Genomic DNA, 20653 nt, shown 5'->3' with positions numbered 1-20653 from the left:
TCAATTACGTATTTTGAATATCACTAAAGTGTTCTGGTACCTACATAATGTTTTTCTTCTGAAGGCTAGAAGCATTGTTTGCCACTAGCACTGTGGACTGGATCTGGGCAGTAGCCAAGAAGAGACATGAAGTGTCTCTTCTTGGTGCAGGCTGGTTTTAATAAAAAAGAAAAAATAAGCACCAAGTTTTTTTGTGTGTCTCATCCATGACACCAAAGCAGCCTGCACTCCTGACACAGCTTGATTCTCTCTAGATGAGGCATTAGACATGCAAAGGAATAAAGATGGGCTGGAAAATCTTGGTAGTCTGTTTGGACTACACATACTATCTTCTGGCTTTTAATGGTGGTTCTGCCACCAGTCAGTCATGTGACTACGCTAAGATTTTCTACATCTGTGGGGTTCAGTTTGCTCCCCCTTGGAAGAGGGAGTTGGATTTTCTGTGTGGGTTCTGAGGGTCCTTCTAAGTTATCCTTGGACAGTGTGAAGAGCGGTGAGCACAGCCAACTGTGGAGCCCATGAGTCAAGCCAACCTGCATTTGCGTCTTGCGACCCACATTTACAGTCTGAATGACCTTCATCTTCTTGTCTACAACTCAACTGCCTCATCTCTACTTTCTTTACCCGAACATTCTCCTGCCTTATTTAGGGTTTTTATTGATGAGAATAGACACCATGACCACAGCAACTTTTTTTTTCTATTATTAAATTTTGTAATTTATTTTACATACCAACCACAGTTTCCCCTCCCTCTTTTCCTCCCATTCCCTCCCAACACCTCTTTTCTACCCTCTCTCACCCACTGCTAAGAAAGGGTAAGGCCTCCCATGGGAGTCAACAAAGCATGGCATATCAAGTTGAGGCAGGACCAAGTTCCTGCCCCCTGCATCAAGGCTGAGCGAGGCATCCCACCATAGGGAATAGGTTCTAAAAGCCAGCTCATGCACCAGGGACAGATCCTGGTGTCACTGCTAGGGGACCCACAAACAGACCAAGCTACATAACTGTCACCCACATGCTGAGGGCCTAGGTTGGTCCTATGCAGGCTCCCTAGCTGGCAGTCTAGAGCTCCCATGAGCTGGGGTCAGCTATCTCTGTGGGTTTCCCCATTATGACCTTTACCCCCCCTTGCTGGTACAATCCCTCCTCCCTCTCTTCAACAGGAATCTCAGAGCTTGGCCCAGGGCTTGTCTGTGGATCTCTGCATCTGCTTCCATCAGTTACTGGATAAAGGTTCTTCAATGACAATTAGGGTAATCACCAATGTGATTAAAGGAGAGGACCAGTTCAGGTACCCTCTCCACTATTGCCAGCAGTCTTAGCTGGAGTCAACCTTGTGGATTCCTGGGAGTTTCCCTGGCACCACGTTTCTCCCTAACCCCATAATGGGCCCTCTATCAAGAAATTCCTTTCATTGTTCTCCCTCCCCCAACTCGGCCATCCCAATCCCTCATGTTCTTATCCTGATCCTCTCTACCCCACTCCTTGCCCCTGGTTTACCCAGGATATCTCATCTATTTCTCCTTCCCAGGGCGATCCATGCATCCCTCTCAGGGTCCTCCTTGTTACCTACCTTCTCTGGGACTGACCAGGGCAACTCTTATAAAGAAAACACTTAATTGGGGTGGCTCGCTTACAGTTTCAGAGGTTCAATCCATTATCATCATGGTGTGGAGCATGACATCATGCAGGCAGACACGGTGCTGACTACATCTTGGCTTGCAGGGAACAAGAAGTCAGCTGACTCGCTGGGTAGTATCCTGAGCATAGGAAACCTCAAAGCCCACCCCCACAGTGACACACTTCCTCCAACAAGGCCACATCCTTTAATAGTGCCGCTCCCTTTGGGGGCCATTTTCTTTCAAACCACCACACCTTCCAACATTCGGTTGCTCTACCCTCTTCAACTTTCAGAATACACATGCCCCCCCAAGTCACCAAAATTCAATCATAACCATCCTGTCTAGTCTATTCATTACTGACAGGTTCTCCCTGAATTAATTGCCAGGATATCAAGACCCTACAAACATGTTTATCAGGTGGAGCATGCGGGGGATTGGTATAGGACACTCAGACAAGAGTGGTTCACTCTCCAGTAGAAGTGTATGGAGAACTGTGGGAACACAGAAAAAGTAAAAACTACCCCCTTAAGGAAATACTCATAAAATAGTTGTGATGCTTCTAATAACTACAGGAACAGTGCCCCAGATCACCAGATATTTTACCTGATCCCATTTTAGAAGTACAAACCAGAAAATACAGTAGCAGAGCACCAGCTGAAGGGACCACATTGGTACACTGCCATTCACCAAGGAACACTCAAGTGGTATGAGCTGGGCAGTGGTGGCGCACACCTTTAATCCCAGCACTCGGAAGGCAGAGGCAGGAGGATCTCAGTGAGTTCAAGGCCAGCCTGTCTACAAAGTGAGTTCCAGGACAGCTAGGACTATTACACAGAGAAACCCTGTCTCAAACAAAACAACAACTACAAAAAACCCACCACCACCACCTGAAAATTCCGATTCACAAGATGTGGGCCCCGACTGCATTTTTACCAAACTCCCAGGGCAATGCTGCTGCTGCTGCTGCTCCAGGAACCACACTTCCAAGGATGCTTTCAGAAAGCGTGTCTCCTTTCCCTGCTGTATTCAGGAATTTAAAACAGAAGCCTCTGGGGAAATACAGGGACTAATAAAAGGATCCATCACTTCTGGCTCTGAGACAGAGAGCTTACAGATGAAAATCTTGGTGCTCTCTTGGCCCTTCATTTCTCCTCCATTTAAGGGCTAGATGTCTGACCTATATACACCAATAGGAGACAGAGGGGAGGGGGGTGATAAAAAAGAAAGGAAACTTTAATAAATGAAACTTCTCAGGTCTCCAAGCTGACTTGCTTTATGAATGTGTGTTTACAGATAAGCAGCCCCGAGGACTGGCTGAGTCATGGTGACTGAGTAAAGGCCTTTACTCCAAGCCCATCAGAGCCAATCTGCTGAGGAGGGCGCCAGGGAGTACCCATCACTCTGTGGAAACATACATCACACGAGATGATTAAACTCACACCAGCAGTGTGCGAGCACCCAGAGGCCCCCAGACCTTAGAATGCACCCAGAGCCTTCTACGCACCTAATCTAAAATATGAAATGAATTATTCTTACTTTCAGTTCTGTCCTTCTCAGCTCCAACCTGCACGATTACCACTCTTGCATCATTAATAGAAACAACGACCAAGATTTATGAAGGGTCATTCTTTCAAGGCTCTCAGAACTTGGAAGAACGAATCAATCAAAATTATTTATTGAGCATTTTCAGCTAGGAGCTGTGGGAAATAAAGCAAACATGGATTTAGTGTGTACACTTCCTTAATTCAAAAGGTCTGCAGATGACTGAGGGACTGAAACTCGGGGAGACGGGGAGAAACTCACAGCTCCAGGAAGGCAGAAGCTGGACGAACCTTGCTTTCCAGAGTCAGACAGTTCCAGCTGCACCTTGTACAAGGTGTGCAAGACAGGACATGTCGTTCATTCTCTTCCAGCCTCACTTTGTCCAGAAATAAAAGAAGGGCAATAACTGTGTATTCATAGGATATGGCGATGGCCAGTCAACTGACATGAAATATGATTGACAGACTCACAATACATGCCCAACGTATTTGGTTTGTTTTTATTGGGTTAGATGGTATCTATTATTGGAGGGAAGGAAGGGGGAAGGACAAAACAAATTGAGGGAAGACTCACGTGACTCACTTGCTAAGCAAACTTCTTCCTGGAAATAAAGAGGGGTTTATCATCTGGGTTTTTACATAAAGGTCATTGGGTAATATAATGGACAACCTCTTCTATTACAGTTTTCAGAAGACACAGATTAGCCATTTAAAAGCAGAGAATATACTATTACAACATAAATCATCACCAAAATGTCTGTGCCCAGCTAGGTCATGTGGCCCAGGGACATTGTTCTGATGATATAACTTATTTCAATGATGGAGCTTGGAGTCCCTAAGAGAATGGCTAATTAACATGTCCATTAGACTGCCTCCTTCCAATGATGCATCTTAAGTGCACTCTTCGCAAGCACCAAATTGTAGTCAATTCCTGGCTGAATTATTTGATGGGGAACCAGGGTGCAGTTCTGCCATAAGGTTCCTAGATACAGACAGGAGGGAGGCAGAGTTTATATTCTAGTTATAGTGGAAGCATAAGATACAGTAGACAGAAAGGTAGAGAGAAATGTACTAGGCAATGGGGGCAGCATATGCCTTGGAAAATATTCATGAACACAATGAAAAGTCTGCTGAGAATTTACATTCCATGACTAAGCTCCTGAACCCATATCTTCATTTCATTCTTTTTAAAGGGACAACTTCATTAACATGTACCTCATGGAGTTCATCCTCTTGAGGTGTGTAGTTTTGTAGTTTTTATTTTAAAAGGTGTGCATAGATCTGTGGTGATATTGTGTTCCCCAAAAAACAGAACAGCCACTAGATATAAAGGCCAGAAAATGGTAGCACACACGCCTTTAATCCTATCACTGGGGAGGCAGAGATCCATCCGGATCTCTGTGAGTTCAAAGCCACACTGGAAATAGCCAGGCATGGTGACTCATGTCTTTAATCCCAGGAAGTGATGGCAGAAAACAGAAAGGTATATAAGGCGTGAGGACCAGGAACTAGAGCTGCTTAAGCTTTTAGGCTTTTGAGCAGCAGTTCAGCTGAGATTCATTCGGCTGAGGACTCAGAGGCTTCCAGTTTGAGGGCACAGGAGCGGCTGAGAAGTTGGCAAGGTGAGGTCAGCTGTGGCCTGTTCTGTTTCTCTGACTTTTCAGCGTTCACCACAACATCTGGCTACCAAGTTTGTTTTTATTAATAAGACCTTCTAACAATTCGTGCCACACAGATCATCACCAACTACTTCCAGAACATTTCTATCCCCCAAGGAAGAAACTCTGAACACTGCAATGTTTCGCAGTTATTCACATACTAGGAGCAAATCAGCTGAGAAGAAAGATTAATTTTGGCTCAAGGTTTAAAAGTTTTCTGTTTATCATGGCAAGGGGGACATGACAGGCCAGAGTAGCTCACCCCATGGTAGCAAAGGAGTTGCTTGCATTCACTGCCTTCCTCCTTTGTTCCTGGGTATTATTCTACTTCCATAGCTGAGAGTGTGACAAATACCCCAACCAAAAGCAGCCTTGAGGGAGAAAAAAATGTATTTGACTTACAATTTCAGGTCACTGTCCGTCTTTCAGGGGAGTCAAGACAGGAACTCTTAAGGCAGGAACTCAGAGCATACCCACTTGCTATTCCACACAACATTACCACTTGACCAAGGAACTCAGTTCACAGCTCAGGAAGTACAGCTGGAACCACGGAAGATGTAGCTTGCTTGCTGAAAGCAAATGTTTACCTACCTTTCTTATATAGTTCAGGACCATCTGCCTAGGGAATGGTACCACCCACAGTCAGATTGGCCCTCCCACATCAATTAAAATTCAAGACAATCTCCTTACAGATGTGTCCCACAGGCCAGTCTGATCTACATAATTCTCCTCCCAGATAATTCTAGGTTGTGTCAAATTGACAGTTAAAGCTCACCAAGACAGGTGGCTTGCCTCACAATTAAGGCTAGTTCTCTCCCCTTCAATTAATATTCCCTGGAAGCTCCCTATAGACATACCCACACTCGAGCTTTACTAATCTAATTTCTTAATTTAACCAAGTTGATTAAGATCAACCAATACACATAAGCAGCCCCTCACTACTCCTGCTCAATCCCAACCCTAGGTAATTAACCTTTAATCTATCTTTTACCTGAATGGAATTACCTATTTTGAAAATTTCATGTAAATGGACTCACACAAAACGTTGTCTTTTATGGCTGATTTCTTTCAGTTAATGCAGTAATTTCAAGGTTTATCTATGTTGTAACACATATCAGAATGTCACTCCTTTGTAAGATCAAATAATAGTCCATTAAATGGTTATAGCAATTTTTGTTTACTCATTCATCAGATTATAGGTATTTAGGTTCTTTCTGCATTTTGGGTTATTAACAAATAATTCTGCCAGAACATTGTGTACATGTTTTTGTGTCAACATACAATTTCAGCTCTTCTGAGTATATACCATGGTAACTCCATGTTTAGCAATTTGAGGAACTGTAAGACTGTGTTTCAAAGCAGCTGTACCCTTTCACAGTCTTAAAACACATCCCTTCTAAGCCATGCTTCTGTATCGTGATTACAGCCATCTCAATGGATATTAAGAGGTATCTCTTTGTAGGTTTCACTTGCATTTCCTTGATGACGAATGATGCTGAGTGTATGTGTGTTCACTGACCATTTGTATTTCTTCTTTGAAGACATGTCCACTCAAACATTTTTCCCATCTTTAAAAGGCAATTAAGTACATTTTAATTTGATGAGCTGTAAGGGCTCTTTATATACTCCACATATGATTCCTTTATCAGACACATGATTAACAAATATTTTCCCTCATTAAATGAATTGGAGTTTTGTTTTCTTAATGCTGCTATTTAGAGAACAAATGTCTTAAATTTTGATGGAATCCATTTACCTATCAATCAAATTATTATTTGTCTTCATATCTGAAAATGTGTTCCTTATCCATGGTCACAAAAATACGTGCCTATGTTTTTTTTTTCCCCAAGAATATAGTTTTAACTGTCCATTTTAACCTTCTGATCTATTTGTGGATACTTTCAGTGCACAGTGTGAGCTAGGAGTCAACTTCATTATTTGCTTGCAGATTTACAGTTTTCTTAATGTCATTTATTAAAATTTTCCTATGGAATTTTCTGGCACATATGTCAAAAGTGACTCAGCATAAATATATGGCTTGACTTCTGGATAATAAATTCTACTTCATCGATCTATGTGTCTATCTTCAGGCCAGTAGAACACTCGTTACTGTTGTAGCAGTCTAGTACATTCTAAAATATAGAAGTTTAAAGACTCTGACTTTGTTTTCCATATAAGGATGTTTTAGATATTCTCTTGGTCACTTACACTTCAAAATACATTTTAGGTTCAGTTTATCAGTTTGTATAAAATATTAAGGCAGTTCAGGTATTTTGTTTGTGTACAGAACTATAGTTGACTCTTGTATGCTGATCTATGTCAAGCAACCTTGTTGAAGTTGCTATTTCTTGTTCATTTAGATATGTATGTGCTATAATTTTATATATTCAATATCACATTTGTACATGCCAGTGTTCCCCTCCTCTTTATTTTGTGGTATTCAATTTTTAGCTAATGTGCTTTTATCCTTGAGTCAGAGTAGTTTAGGAGTTCTTTATTCTTAGGCTTTTACTAGAAGTATTTACTAGGAGAAAATTATTTTACTATGGGGTCAGATTGTCATCTAAAAATAAATCACTGCCAGTATTGGATGAACACACACAAAAAAGTTTTCAAGCATTAATGTAGAAGATTGTGAGAATACTCAATAATGCATGGTGCTTGTTCAAAGGTTTTGCACGACTTCAATTTTCTTAGCTGTCTCCAAAGAACTGCACTGTAGGGCAGCAGTGATTAGATCAATTTTAGTAAATAAGACCCGTTCTCAACTTCCATATTTGCATTTGTGGTTATTTGGTCTACATATTCCTTGTACCAAGGTGACCAGTGAAAAAGATTGGCTTTCTTTACCTGACCAAGTCATTTTGGCTATTGGTTTAATGCCTCTTCTATGAAAATGCTCTTTGGTAGCATTAACATGTAATTCAAACATCTTGACATTTCCTATGCACTTCATCGTTCCATCCACAAGCCTCTTTCCCAGAATTTCTTGTGTTTTGATCATTGAATCATTCTTCTTCCAGGTCCTTAACAAGCCAGGGTATTAACAAGTGTGATAAATTCACTTATATTTTTATCTTGGGTCACTGCTCTTTCTACACAAAGTGGACGACCAATTATACCCCACATAAGACCTTTGACCAATAGAAAGAAGTTTTATCACTTATCACTAGCCATCAAAACCACCTTATAAATAAAGCTTGACCATTTTACTTCTCTGTTTGTTAGGCATTAAAGTCTTCTCATTAAGCTGTTGATTAGATCTACAGGAAAAAATGTTAATACTTTAATGACAGATAATATGGAATTCTGTGTTACCTGCTTGTCTAGCCCTGACTGCACCCAATCTTGGATGTACCATTCCTATGTTAGAATGGATTGGTGCACTTCATAATTTGGTAACTTTTACCTAACTCATCAAATAATGGGCAGTTCAGGTTGCTTATGGTTTCATATCCAGAAGCTCTGTGTTTGCCAAGGTCCAGTAGCACATTAAGAGTTGATGGATCATTATTCTCTGTTATGAGCTTGGGGTTTCTCCAGAAGACAAATGCTCTACGCTGAAATTCTTCTATTGGATTTTACATAAACTCTACGCATTATTGTCATGGCTAATCTTGCTTGTCAACTTCACACCTGAAAAGAGGGAACTCAATTGAGAAATTGCCTCTAGCAGACTGGCTAGTGGAAATATCTATAGAGCATTTTCTTGATTGCTAACTGATGGAGGAGGGCTCAGATCACTGAGGGTGATGCCACTCTTAAGCACTATGGTGGTCCTGGGTTATATAAGAAAATTAAGTAAGCAAGAGAGTCAGTAGCATTCCATTGTGGTCTCTATTTTAGTTCCAAGCAACAGGGTCTTGCCTTGAATTTCTGCTTTGGTTTTCCTCAATGATAGACATAAAGCATAAGATGACATAAACCTTTTCCTCCATAAGTTGCTCTTGGCCATGGCATTTATCATAGCAACAACAAACTAGTAAACTTATCTTTTCGTACTATAGATGCTGTGAGGTGTTGATTGTAAACCTGATGCTATTTAGAATCACTTAAGATGCAAATCTCTAGGCATATCTTTGCAAGCTTTTCCAGACAAGTGTAACTGAGGCAGGAAAACACACCCCTGTTATGAGTGGTACCATTACACGGGCTGGAGTTCTGTAAACGAAGAGGAGAAAGCGGATAGAGCAGCAGCAGCAGCATTCACCTCTCTGCTTCCATGTGACTTGCTAGCTTCCTCACACTCCTGCCAAGTTTGCCCAATGACAATGCTCAGAACCTTCAAACTGTGAGCCACAATAAATCCTTCCTTCAGCTGCTTTGTCTGGAGTATTGGCACAGCAATGAGAAATACGGTGAACACAGATGCCTTCAGTACTATTGGTTCTCCTGGGTTATGTGGCTTAAAGTTTCTGACCACTTCACCACAGCCTGGTCATTCTACTGAGCTCTTCCCTCCCATTCTTACAGCCTCCTGCTTTTTGTGTTAATTAGAAAACAGTTACAGTAGTATTGTCTAGCACATAATATTCAGCATGGCTCCCAGAATCTGAAAATACTGTTATTTTGTGCTATTGTATCCATATTGGGAGATATATGATACAATCCTGTGTGGTTTATGTTGGAAGGGATGTGCTGGGTTGCTCTAGCACTCCTAAAAAAAAATCATTAGTGTGCTGAGACTCTGAAGAGCCCTTGTCCACCTTCTAGAGAATATACATTTTGGTAAGACTTATAACATTTGTAACTTATTATTATGGTCCCCTTAGCATGGCATTGTCAGTAATGGACCAATGTGATGTGCTATGGAATGTCAGGCTCTCTATTGCCTTTTCAGCAATGTTATGGCTGGGAAAAAACTGTTACCGTAACAGCTGTATACTCTTTTCCAGTTCGCATAGCTGCGTACTCTTCTACTGTTCACCTGGATGTGAAGTACTTCTGGTCCTTCTCTCTGATATGATGGAGATGGATTTGTTCAGCAGCCTACCTGTTGGTATGTCCTGGAGTCTGTCGTTAATCTGTTTTAGTGAAAACATCTGGCACAGAAGCTGAAATTAGGGCCACTATTCATTCAAGTAGTGAGTCATTCTGCTGTGATTCACTCCCTTTTTGTATGGTCCAGCTTTAATGGAACTTCACCTTTGCATTCCTTACATCTTTGCAATCAGCACCAATCTCCACCATTTCCCTAGATTAAAAAAAAATACATCAGGTATGACTTTTTATTTACTATCTTAGCTTGAGTAGGAGCAAAGACTCAGTGCCTTCCATGACATCTCTATATTACGTTACCATACAGGGTGAAGAACAAATGTGAAGATTTTCACCAAATTCCAGTAAGTATTCAATTATGCTAATCAGATGGGAGAACAATCAGATAGGATAATTATAGTGAATGTACTGTGGGGCAGATATAAGATTCTAGGTTTACATTTATGCCTTAGCCCTACACGGCCCTATTCTTATAGGACATTATGTAGATTGGCTCTCTTGTTGAGTATTAGCATCAATTCTGTCACAATGTCCGACAACCCTCCAGAAGTCTTGGCATTCCTTTTCCCAAATGCTATCACTTAAGAAAAGGGCTGTGCCTTTTGAAGGCCTGGAGGACTTTCATCTGACTACAATTGCTTCAGACTTGCACAATTTCTTTTTATTTGGAATCAGTGTCTCCTTCTGCCTTCAGGGTCCTAGGGGTAAAAACTGACACAATTCTGGACACCTTACAAAGTTATATGGACTTTAATTTGAGAGATTCGTTTAGACTTCTCATATACTCTTGACATCTCTTGCTTCTGCAGACTGTAAAGTATTCCCTTTGACTACTCATCTAATACTTCTCTGAAAACAACAAACTCCAATGATGCCTCTGGAAGTCGGGGACCACTGCACCAGCTCCATTTAAATGTTCTTTGAGATCTCATGCACTCTAATATCTGTACTTACTGTGCTTCATTGCCACAGCCACAATCCTGTTGATCCTGAGCATTAAGTGCCACCACCTATATCTTTACATCTTCATTTTGAGGGTTCCCAAATCAGGCTAATTGCTATTATCAGTCTCTTCTGTCATCAGCTCTGTTCTGAAGAGAACAGTCACCAGTGAGCTGGTCCCCCTCTCCAGTGCATTCCACATTGCTTTGACACTGGGAATGCCCTTTACTCAGACTCTGTCATAGAATATCTTTAGTGGTGAAGTTTCTAGTCCTACATTTCATATGCTCAACTTCTTGGAGCCTTTTGCTCTCTGCTGTCACCATCATCTGTGGCAGTACTGGTACATCTTCATGTGGCTTTATATTTTGAAGATTCTGAGATACCTTCCAGTGACTTGTTGGTAGCATCTCCTGACTCTTGATTATGGTATCAAATCATATCCAAAGAGATTACTCTTATATAAAGAAACTCCTAACTATCTAACCTAGTGTTCTGCCCATCCTGCTCCATCACTCCATTTGGTCTCATATACTACCAGCTTCTAGCAATATCTCTGCCCTGCAGGTTCTTTGGTATTTGACTGCTCATTCCACAGCAGAATCAGCACACTGCTAGACTGGTTGTCCTGGGATTTGGCCTTTCTTGTTGACTAACTATCAGCAAAGTACATCTAAGTAGATTCTGAAGCTGGCAGAAGTTGGCTTGGAAAGTGTGTGGCTTCTGCACTCTCTTTAAGTGGTTTACCACTGTCTTCCAACAATGAAGAGAGGATGTGGAGGGGACTTGTGAAAGCCCAGCCAATTAAATCTCTTAGCTGCAACCCCATTTCAAATCTTGTCTTTTTCTATTAGGGTTCTGTACCTGGCAGAAGAGGCTTACTGAGGCCAAGCATACAATCCTATCTGAAGGCCCACTACTCTACTGATTAGGTCCTGAGCCTAGCTCACTGTTACTTTGATATTTGGCTGCAGTAGATTAGAGTTTCCTTAAATCCTGCTAAGGAAGCCTCTTGGATTTCACATTTTTTTCCTTGTAATGGGAATGAATCATCTGAGTCTGCCATTGTTTATCTTTTACAAATCATTGGTGCTCACAAAGTCACCAAACTCCATATTGATAATTCCCATTTCTTATATGCCTTTCAGGCACAAGTAGCACTGTTTCAGACCATCTATGTGGATAATCCATATCAGTCTACCATTGGTAAAATGTTAACGATGGCACAATAATGTCCTAGCATTTAACAACTGCATTGATATAATGCAAAGGCTACTCTCCTCCACTTACTGTAGCAGTGATGCTTGCAATGCTGGAGAGCCAGCTATAGACACATGTACAAAATTCCACTTTAATGATGAGGTTGGTAAAGTCACTTTTTGCATCAAGAAATTCTTAAATGGAAATTGCATGCAAAGAAATTCACATGGAGGATAGGTTTAGGTTACAGGAGAAATTGACTTGTGCAGAGCTTTTAAACTAAGATGTAAACTGACTCTGTGGTCAGTGATGGAGCCTGAATGGCCGACTCTTTAGAGCTACCCCAAAATGAGATGAAGGCCTTTCATACCATCAGTCAGGCAGTCCTTGGTAAGGGCTGCCTCCCTAAATGGAGCCATGCCTTTGGAAGAGCCAGCTCACTGTGACTGAGGGCAATTTCTAGTAAGAAGCTAGTATGAACTGTAAACAGCTCATCTTCCAGGAAGCTAGGGAATGCTTGGGTCAAGCATGGAGAGGGCACCCTTTGGCACACTGCCACAGACACATGGATCATATTGTCTGTTGTGGTTTGGGGATAAGGCATTCCCTGGAAAATAGGACAGTAGGGAATATGACTTGAGAGCATCTCAGAAATTGTCCAGACCCTTCTGTCATCATAGGCTCCAGGATGTAAAAGCATATACTAATTTGGAGGACTTTACCTTGAGAGGTAGCACCACAAGGATACCTGTGCTCCCAGGATTCATTTCGCCATACCCAGTTGTTCATGCTCAGAGACTACTGTTTCAGGGGCCAAAATGGGTCCAGCTACCACATGAGCTGCTAGCAAACCCTGCCATCACACACGTGTTGCTAGGTTCTCAAGCACAGAGAATGCAAGAGAGACAAGGCTGCAGAGGCGTATACCCAGTTTTAATGGATGACCTTGGAGATCAGTTAACACATCATAGAATCAGATTCCCTGTGAGCAGTTCCCAAGTAGGTTGTATATGAAGCTAAGGCTGAAATGGATGCTGTACCAGAGACCCTGGGAAGTTAGAGATACCAAAAAGAGTGAACATCTGCCGTAGAAAATCACAAGCAATGAATAGAGGCAGCCCAGAAGAGAAAATGTGTGTAGGCAACACCAGCAAGGCTATAGAGATGAGATTGCCCAAGCCTTTGGAAGCTCCAAATTTTGCAGAAACTACAAGATTTAATGCTTATCATCCTAGGTTCAGTCTTATTTTGTTCCAATTCCTCCTTCTTTTTTTTTTTAACACCCCTGCCTTTTTTAGCTTACAGGTAAGGGTTTGAATTGACACTCAGAAAAGACTCTGAACTTGACATTTTGAACAACGTTGGAACTGTTAGGAATACAGGGTCTTGGAAATGGACTGTTCTACTTTGCTTCTTTGTTACTGTAATAAAACACTGTGACCAAAAGCAGCGTAGAGAGGACAGGTTTACTTGGCCTACAAGTTAGTCCGCAATCAAGAGAAGCCAAGGCAGGAACTCAAGGCAAGACCTGAAACATGGACTTTGGAGGAATGCTGTTTACTGGTTTCCTACCTTTAGCTTGCTCAGCTACCATTCTTATACAACCCAGGCCCATTTGCCTGGGGATGGCACCACCCACAGTGGCCAAGACCCTCCTCTATCAATCAGCAATCAAGAAAATGCCCCACAGACATGCCTATGGAGAAATCTGATGAAGGCAATTCCTCAGTTGAGATTGACTCTTCCCAGATGACTCAAGTTTGTTTCCAGTTGCAAAAACAAACAAACAAACAACCTAATCAGCATGTGGCCTGAACACATTGTTGGATTATGAGATTAACATTAGCATTTGGGAAGCCAGTGGTGGAGTTAAGTGGTTTGGATATGAAGTAGTTCTCAACAGGCTCATGTATGGAAGGCTACCCTAGGGGTAGCACCATTGAGAGGTATTTGGATTATAAAGCCACTAACTTCATAAATGTGTTTGGGCCTGGCTGAAGTAGGTCATTGGAAGAAATGGCTTTGAAGAGAGTATTTTATTCTGTATCCTTTTTCTCCTCTCTCTCTTCTCTCTCTCTCTCTCTCTCTCTCTCTCTCTCTCTCTCTTTCTCTCTCTCTCTCTCCCTTCTCTTCTCTCTCCCTCCTCCCCCCTCTTTCTCTCTCTGTCTCTTACACACCCCCAGGTCTGCATCCTGGCTGCCACAAGGGAAGAAGCATCAGCTGCTCCTGCTAAAGAGATAGGGCCAAGGGACTATGGATTGAAGTTCTAAAACTATAAGCCAGATACAAGATTGTTCTCCCTTTTGAAGTTTTTTTCGGGTATTTGTCAGAGTGGTGAATACAACATCCATTTCTATCATCCTCCCACCAATATCACTGCCTGTGCTTCATTGTTCCTCAGACACTAGAGTCTTCGTAACTTTGCAGATAACACTGCTTATCCTGGATACTCAGGGTCACTTCTGAAAGCAAAAACAAGGCACTCTTCTACTGTGGTACCACTTTAAATGGCACCTTAAACTTAACTAGCAAGTAGGGGCCCTAAGGGACAACCTGGTAGCAAATAATGTTGGTAAGATTAATCTCGAATCTGCTCTGTTGGCAGTATGGAAGTTGTCCCTGCTATTGACGAGGCGAACTGGTTAAATTTGTCTGTAGTAAAGAGAAGAAAAATTTTGTCTTGACATTACAAGTTTGATTATGACATTGTCCTGATGATTAATCACTTTGGGACTTTTGGACATTATCTGCTAATTAATGTCGCCCTCTCTTGTAGTCTCCTGACACTTTCACCTCCGGGTTCAGGTCATAAGACAGAAAGTCTGTCCCCTTCTCACTAGGGAGAAAGAAAATAAGAGAACGATGGTGACAACGGTTCAACAGAACACTCTCCCTTTCTCTTTGGCATACACTAAATCTCTATTAGTACACTAGAACCATGTGCCTGAACTCTGGACAAAGGAATTGAGCAAATGTGCTTTTCCAGACCCTTCCAAACCTACATCATGGATGCTCATACATGCTGTCCTCTCTGCTCTCCTGGGGAAGACACGAAGGAGCTAAGAAATGAATGTCAGTCAAGGTCAAAGGCATGATATTGAAAGCATAAAGGTCCTTGGATCTCTGCTTGGAAGAGAGCTATCCTTGTAACACTCAGACTGTGGTGTAAACCATCACTTGTAATGTCACTCCTGTGGATTGCCAGGATTGTCTGGTGCAGCCTGGTGCAGCACGTGGCTTATACTAACACAGAGGCAGCAAATGAATGAGTCAGAGGAAACCCAAGGGACCCAGCGAGTGCTCTGCTTCTCACCAGCTCCAGGCGCTGATTACTTGATTACCCTGTTAGCTTCTCAGCACCTATGCAGTGACTTCAGCCATCCAGAATAATCATTTCAAAAATAAACAAATTTCCATTTGAAAGTCACCTTAGTGAGCATAAGAGGTGGGCAGAACTTCTTGTGATCAGAGACCCTTGACTCAAGTAAGATATGTTGCTTCTGTGTTATTCTTTGGCCATCCTCCACAAGGGTTTGCATGGAGCAGAGGGTGACTTATCCATCCTCCCCATCTGCTCCTAGCCTCTCTCTTCAGTTTAAGCGACACACTCTGCAAAGCTCTATCCTGTATCTGCTTGAAAACGCACAGGTGTTTTTTCTTCCAAGAAACATAGAAATTGTTGATCCAAACACTGGAGTTTGACTGGGGGCACTCCCCAAGTGGAGGGGCCCATCAAGGAATGTGGGCTCTGGGAAGACATCCTTGCACTTAGCCATGGCAGCCTGGCACAACATGTTCATGCTCCTACAATTAAACTGTTCGACTCTCAATCATCTGGAGCTGCTGCCAACTGCTGGCTGCTGATAGTCAGAGTGGCTGCTGCCTGTAATGTCAGCAATTCTTCTGTTCTGCCTCTCCTGACTGACTCCTCTCACTGTCTCTCATTCCCTATGGCAGTCAGGTACTCATCTCCCCTCACGTGCCTGGCATCAAAAGAGTCACTCAGGCATGTGCAGTGGACCTGCTGTCCCGTCACTCCCTTTAGTGCCCATCGTCTGTGCCTTGCACTGTGCCATCTCAGCATTGTAAACACTACCTCATCCTAGCTGACTGTAAGCTATGTCTAAGGAGAGCAAACAGCATGGGTAATAGAGGGAATGCTGCAAAATGCTCAGCCCCAGCTAGCCTAGATTAGCTATATCCTATACATGAGCTCGAAGAAACATCACATCAACCAAGAAGGGAAATGTTGTCTATTGATCTCACACATGAAGAATCTAAGAAATTCTTGGACGTTTGCGTATGTATCATCTTCTCTTTATTCCCATTACCAACACCCTGGATTAGAAATTTACCACCTTTCCTACACACACACACACACACACACACACACACCATACCCATTTATATTTATGTATGTATACCAGCCTCCATTTTAGCCTCTGAATTCTCTCTTTTACCCATGGAGTGTTCATTGTCATAGCTGTTAGCCACAAGTGGCCACTGGGTACTTATGAGTGTGACAAGATCAATTAAAATATGCTGTAATCATAAATAACACAATAGATTTTAAAGATTTAGGACAATAAGTAAGCTACATGTTATATTGATTACATTTAAAATGTTTTTAATGCAGGCATTTTAGATATGTTGTATTCAACAAAAACTATACCATTAAAACTATTTTATCCTTCTTCCTTTTTTAATGGGGCTACTACAAATTGTAAAATTACACACAGATCTTGCATTTGTGAATCACGATGTCTAATGAATTAGATTTTCTGGTGTCCAGGGATTGACCAATATGTTCTGTTTGGAGCACTGGTTGTCCATGTCACCTTCCTCTTTCCCATAGCCAGCTGAACAAGTTCCAGAGTCTTTAACAGGTCTAGTAAGCTCTTCTAGATTTCCTTCCTTGTAGCCCCACACCTCCCAATCCTCTCCTTTTAATTTTATGCTCTTGGCATCTCTCAGTGTGGGTGATTCTTGGAGCACACATTGTTTCTAGTTCTCCTGCTTCAATTATGTTTCCCATCTCATGGAAATGCCTTTCTCCTCGAGAATTACCCAGAAGCACCTCCTGTCTACCTCTTCAGACCTGATAACTTTTGAAAGCCTGCCCTAATCCTTTCTCTTATCTGTCTTCTCCCAGCAGGTTCTAGGTGAAGCAGGCCAGGAACTACGAGGCAAAGCTTAAGGAGGAGAGTATACCAACTTGAATTACGTGTCTTAAATGCCTGGCTTGTCTCACTCACCCTATCTCTTCAGGCTCTGCTTCTTTGGATGGTCTTCCATGTTACAAAATGTCCTGCCTAGAAGTCTGTGGCTGCACTTAGCGATGTCTGAAAATGATCCCTGTGCCATTGTTTTTGGGGTAAGAATGATGCTGTATTCATTAGTGAGTCTTCAGCACCCACATACTCTCTACAAGCTGATATTGCCACTCACAAGGGAACACTCAGTTTATCCTGTGCTTCAGCTCCTGGATCGTCAGACACTCTTATACACCAGGAGTTCAGTAATGATATACAACCTACATCTGAAAATATCACAAAGCATTATGTGCTCTCTATCTTTCCAGTTAGGTAAAAATTTACCAATTTTGAGACATGAGCTACTAGGTATATTCCCAGATCCCATGGGAGGGGTTCTGAGTCTGTAGTTCTGTGGTAGGGCCCAGGTGGTCTGTAAGCAAACAGAAACTTTCCTGCTTCCTCGTTCCTGGACTTCCTTCTGTGTGAGAATTGCTGACTACCTACTCAAGCGTTATCTTTTCATGTCCTGGCTGTTAAAGACATAAAGGGAAATCAAGAAGGGTAATTTGTTCTAGGTTCCATATGCACTGCTCTGCTTGATCTCTGGAATCAAGATTTTGTTCCTTTCTGAGAGATAAGATTGAGTAGGCAAGATCACATGAAAGGAAGGAATGAAAACTGGATTCAAGGTCACATGATGAGTAGTGGCGGCTGGTCTTTTAAGCTCAGCTGTCTTCCCACTTGTGCTCAAAATTGTCCTGCAAGGTTATTTATTTTAAAAGTCATAAGAATTGCAGACTTGGGAATCTCAGACTAGCAGGGGGAAGGTAGAAAGAGAGAAAGGAACGGGTCATGGAAGTCAACATGTGTGGATGGAAGGAGTGAGACTCACTGTTCCTTGAAGGGACTGCTAGCTAGTCTCCGTCTACTGCAAAGTCTTAGTGCAGAAGCGATAATGCCAGGATCCCTTGTTCCACTGCACCTGACTCAAGTTCAGGAAGCCTCTGAACATCTCTCTTCATCCCCCTAACCATAAGGAGTTTCTCCAATTCCAGCGGAGGAAGGAGGTCACTCTGACCTCCCTATGGCATGGCAGACTTTCTACCCTGTTGCCCCTTCTTACCCAGGATGGATGAGTCATTACCCAGAGGATGTGCCCCAGCATACCCTGTATGCCCCCCCTTAAGTGTGCTGAATTATTCCAGGGTCTAAACCCAGCTGGGATCCCGAGGGCAGCCCCCTGTGTAGCTGCGTAGTAACCAGTCACAACCTCCCAACCCAAGACGACCCTCTTCTCTGCCTCTCACATCCTTTTGGGCTTCCTGGATCTGGAGACTAGGTTGTCAGTTAAGCAGACCTGACAGCTGACAGCCTTCAAGAACAGCAGGAACATTCTCTCTCTCTCTCTCTCTCTCTCTCTCTCTCTCTCTCTCTCTCTCTCTCCCTCCCTCCCTCCCTTCTCTTCCTTTCTCCTGTTGTTGTTGCAAGACTGGAAGCCTGACTAGAATTTAAAACAAGTCTTTGAGATAAAAATATATGCCAGCACCAGGCCCTGCTCTCCCGGCTTCCTTCCTTCTCAGATTGGCAGCTGTCCCCCTGGTGGGGGGATGGGGAGCTGAACAACCACAGCTGCAGCTGGTTAGAGGCGGGGTCTGGAGCAGGGAGGCAGGTGAACCGGCTCTCTGATGCCCGAGCAATCATCTCTGTCCTGATACCAGTCAGGCTTTCATCGGGAGCGCAGGAAAGGCAGGAAATCCCCCCAGGGAAATGCCTGGCATGTGTCCTCATCCCAAGGCTCTGACTGTCCTGGAGTCTGGCATGCCAGAAGCTGTCGGTCCCAGCTTAGGCCTATCTGTCCTAATCATGTTATCCATCTTCTTTCTCACCGGTCCCTGCTGAAGACAGATAGATCAAGAGATGGAGAGATAACAAGGAGAGACTCTAAACAGCTTCAATAAACTATCCTATTTACATCTTTGCTTCAATCTATCAACCCATAGGTCTGTCTGTTCGGTGTGGACTCTCTCTCAATCCGTGGCTTCAGCCTCCATTAGCCATTCATCTGTCTTCCCTTTGCCCTGTGCTTTCCCCCTTCCACCCCTATTTCCCAGCTTCAGAATAAATCTGAAGCTGAGACACAATGAGGCTTGTCCTTCCACTCCAGTTATCCTGGAAGGGTGGAGGTGACTGGCGGCTGACACTGGAGACTTCCTCTCCCTCTCCTCCTCAGGAAATATGCAAATGTCCTTTGAATGCTCTAGGGACAAACACCAAGTGTCAGATCTGCTGGGCTAGTCCCACATTCAGGGTTTTGCAAATAGAGCACAAAGCTCTCTAATCCAGGGTCTCCTGGGGTAAGAGAGGCAATGGGGGATGGCAGTGGGCTGGGAGGAAGAGAGGCAGGAGAGCAATTTGAATTAACAGGGAGACAGACCTAGGCATTGAATATTTGTACACCAGATAACTATACTACTTTTCAAGTTGTTTGGACTACCTGGATGATAGAGCAGAAACGGAGTAGAGAAGAGAAAATAAGAATGTCCTGCATCTCATCAGTGTCCTCTTATCACTCAAACAGTTAATACCTTGGGGTCCTCTGAGCTTCACAACCAGCCACTCACAGCATAAGGGGCCGGTGTGATGATTATATTCTTAGTCAAAGCAATGAAAATTCATGATATTTATTGGTCTTGAAAATATCAGAAATTTAAAAGAGAAAGAATAAAATCGACCACCAACCTCATCAAATAAAGTACTTTCTGCGTGTTTGGAACACACACACACACACACACACACACACACACACACACACACACACGCACACACGCACACACACACACACACACACACACACACACACACACACACACACACACACAGTGAGGCCATCCTGCCCTTTCTGCCTCTTCCTTGCTCTCATGAAGACTGGGTCAATTCTATTCTCATAATCTCTCTGAGAACAGGAGTCCCCATATGCTGTCTCTGAGGCCTTCCCTGATGCCGCGCATCCCTTCTTTGACTTCCAAACAAGTATGAGTTAAAGAAAGCAAGAACTTTATTGAGAGGAGCGGGTGGGGGGAGAGCATATAAAGACAGGGTAGAACTTTGCTTTCAGTGAAGACTTAAACTCTGTGTTCAGCTCTGTTTCCTGACTCCAGATCAGAGATATGAGTCCACCACACACAGCAGGTGACTTGCTATAGGTCACCAGCACTATTGGATAACATGAGTAGAATTCAAGAGGACAGGGGGCAGCAGGATGCCTAGCAGCTATACCCACACTCCTGAAGAGCACAGAGTAGCTTTCAGAACTGTCCAGGGACCTATCTTCCAGCCAAGGTGGGAACTTCTGGAGACAGAGGACCAGAAAGAACATCACTGACAAAGGAATGCAGTGAGACAGGAGAGGCAGGACTCAGGCAAGAGGCTCTGAAAAG

Source organism: Peromyscus californicus, unplaced genomic scaffold (genome assembly GCF_007827085.1).
Source record: "Peromyscus californicus insignis strain IS unplaced genomic scaffold, ASM782708v3 Scaffold_14__1_contigs__length_90479793_seg_2, whole genome shotgun sequence".
Lineage (NCBI taxonomy): Eukaryota > Metazoa > Chordata > Mammalia > Rodentia > Cricetidae > Peromyscus > Peromyscus californicus.
This window is presented reverse-complemented; position numbering follows the sequence as displayed.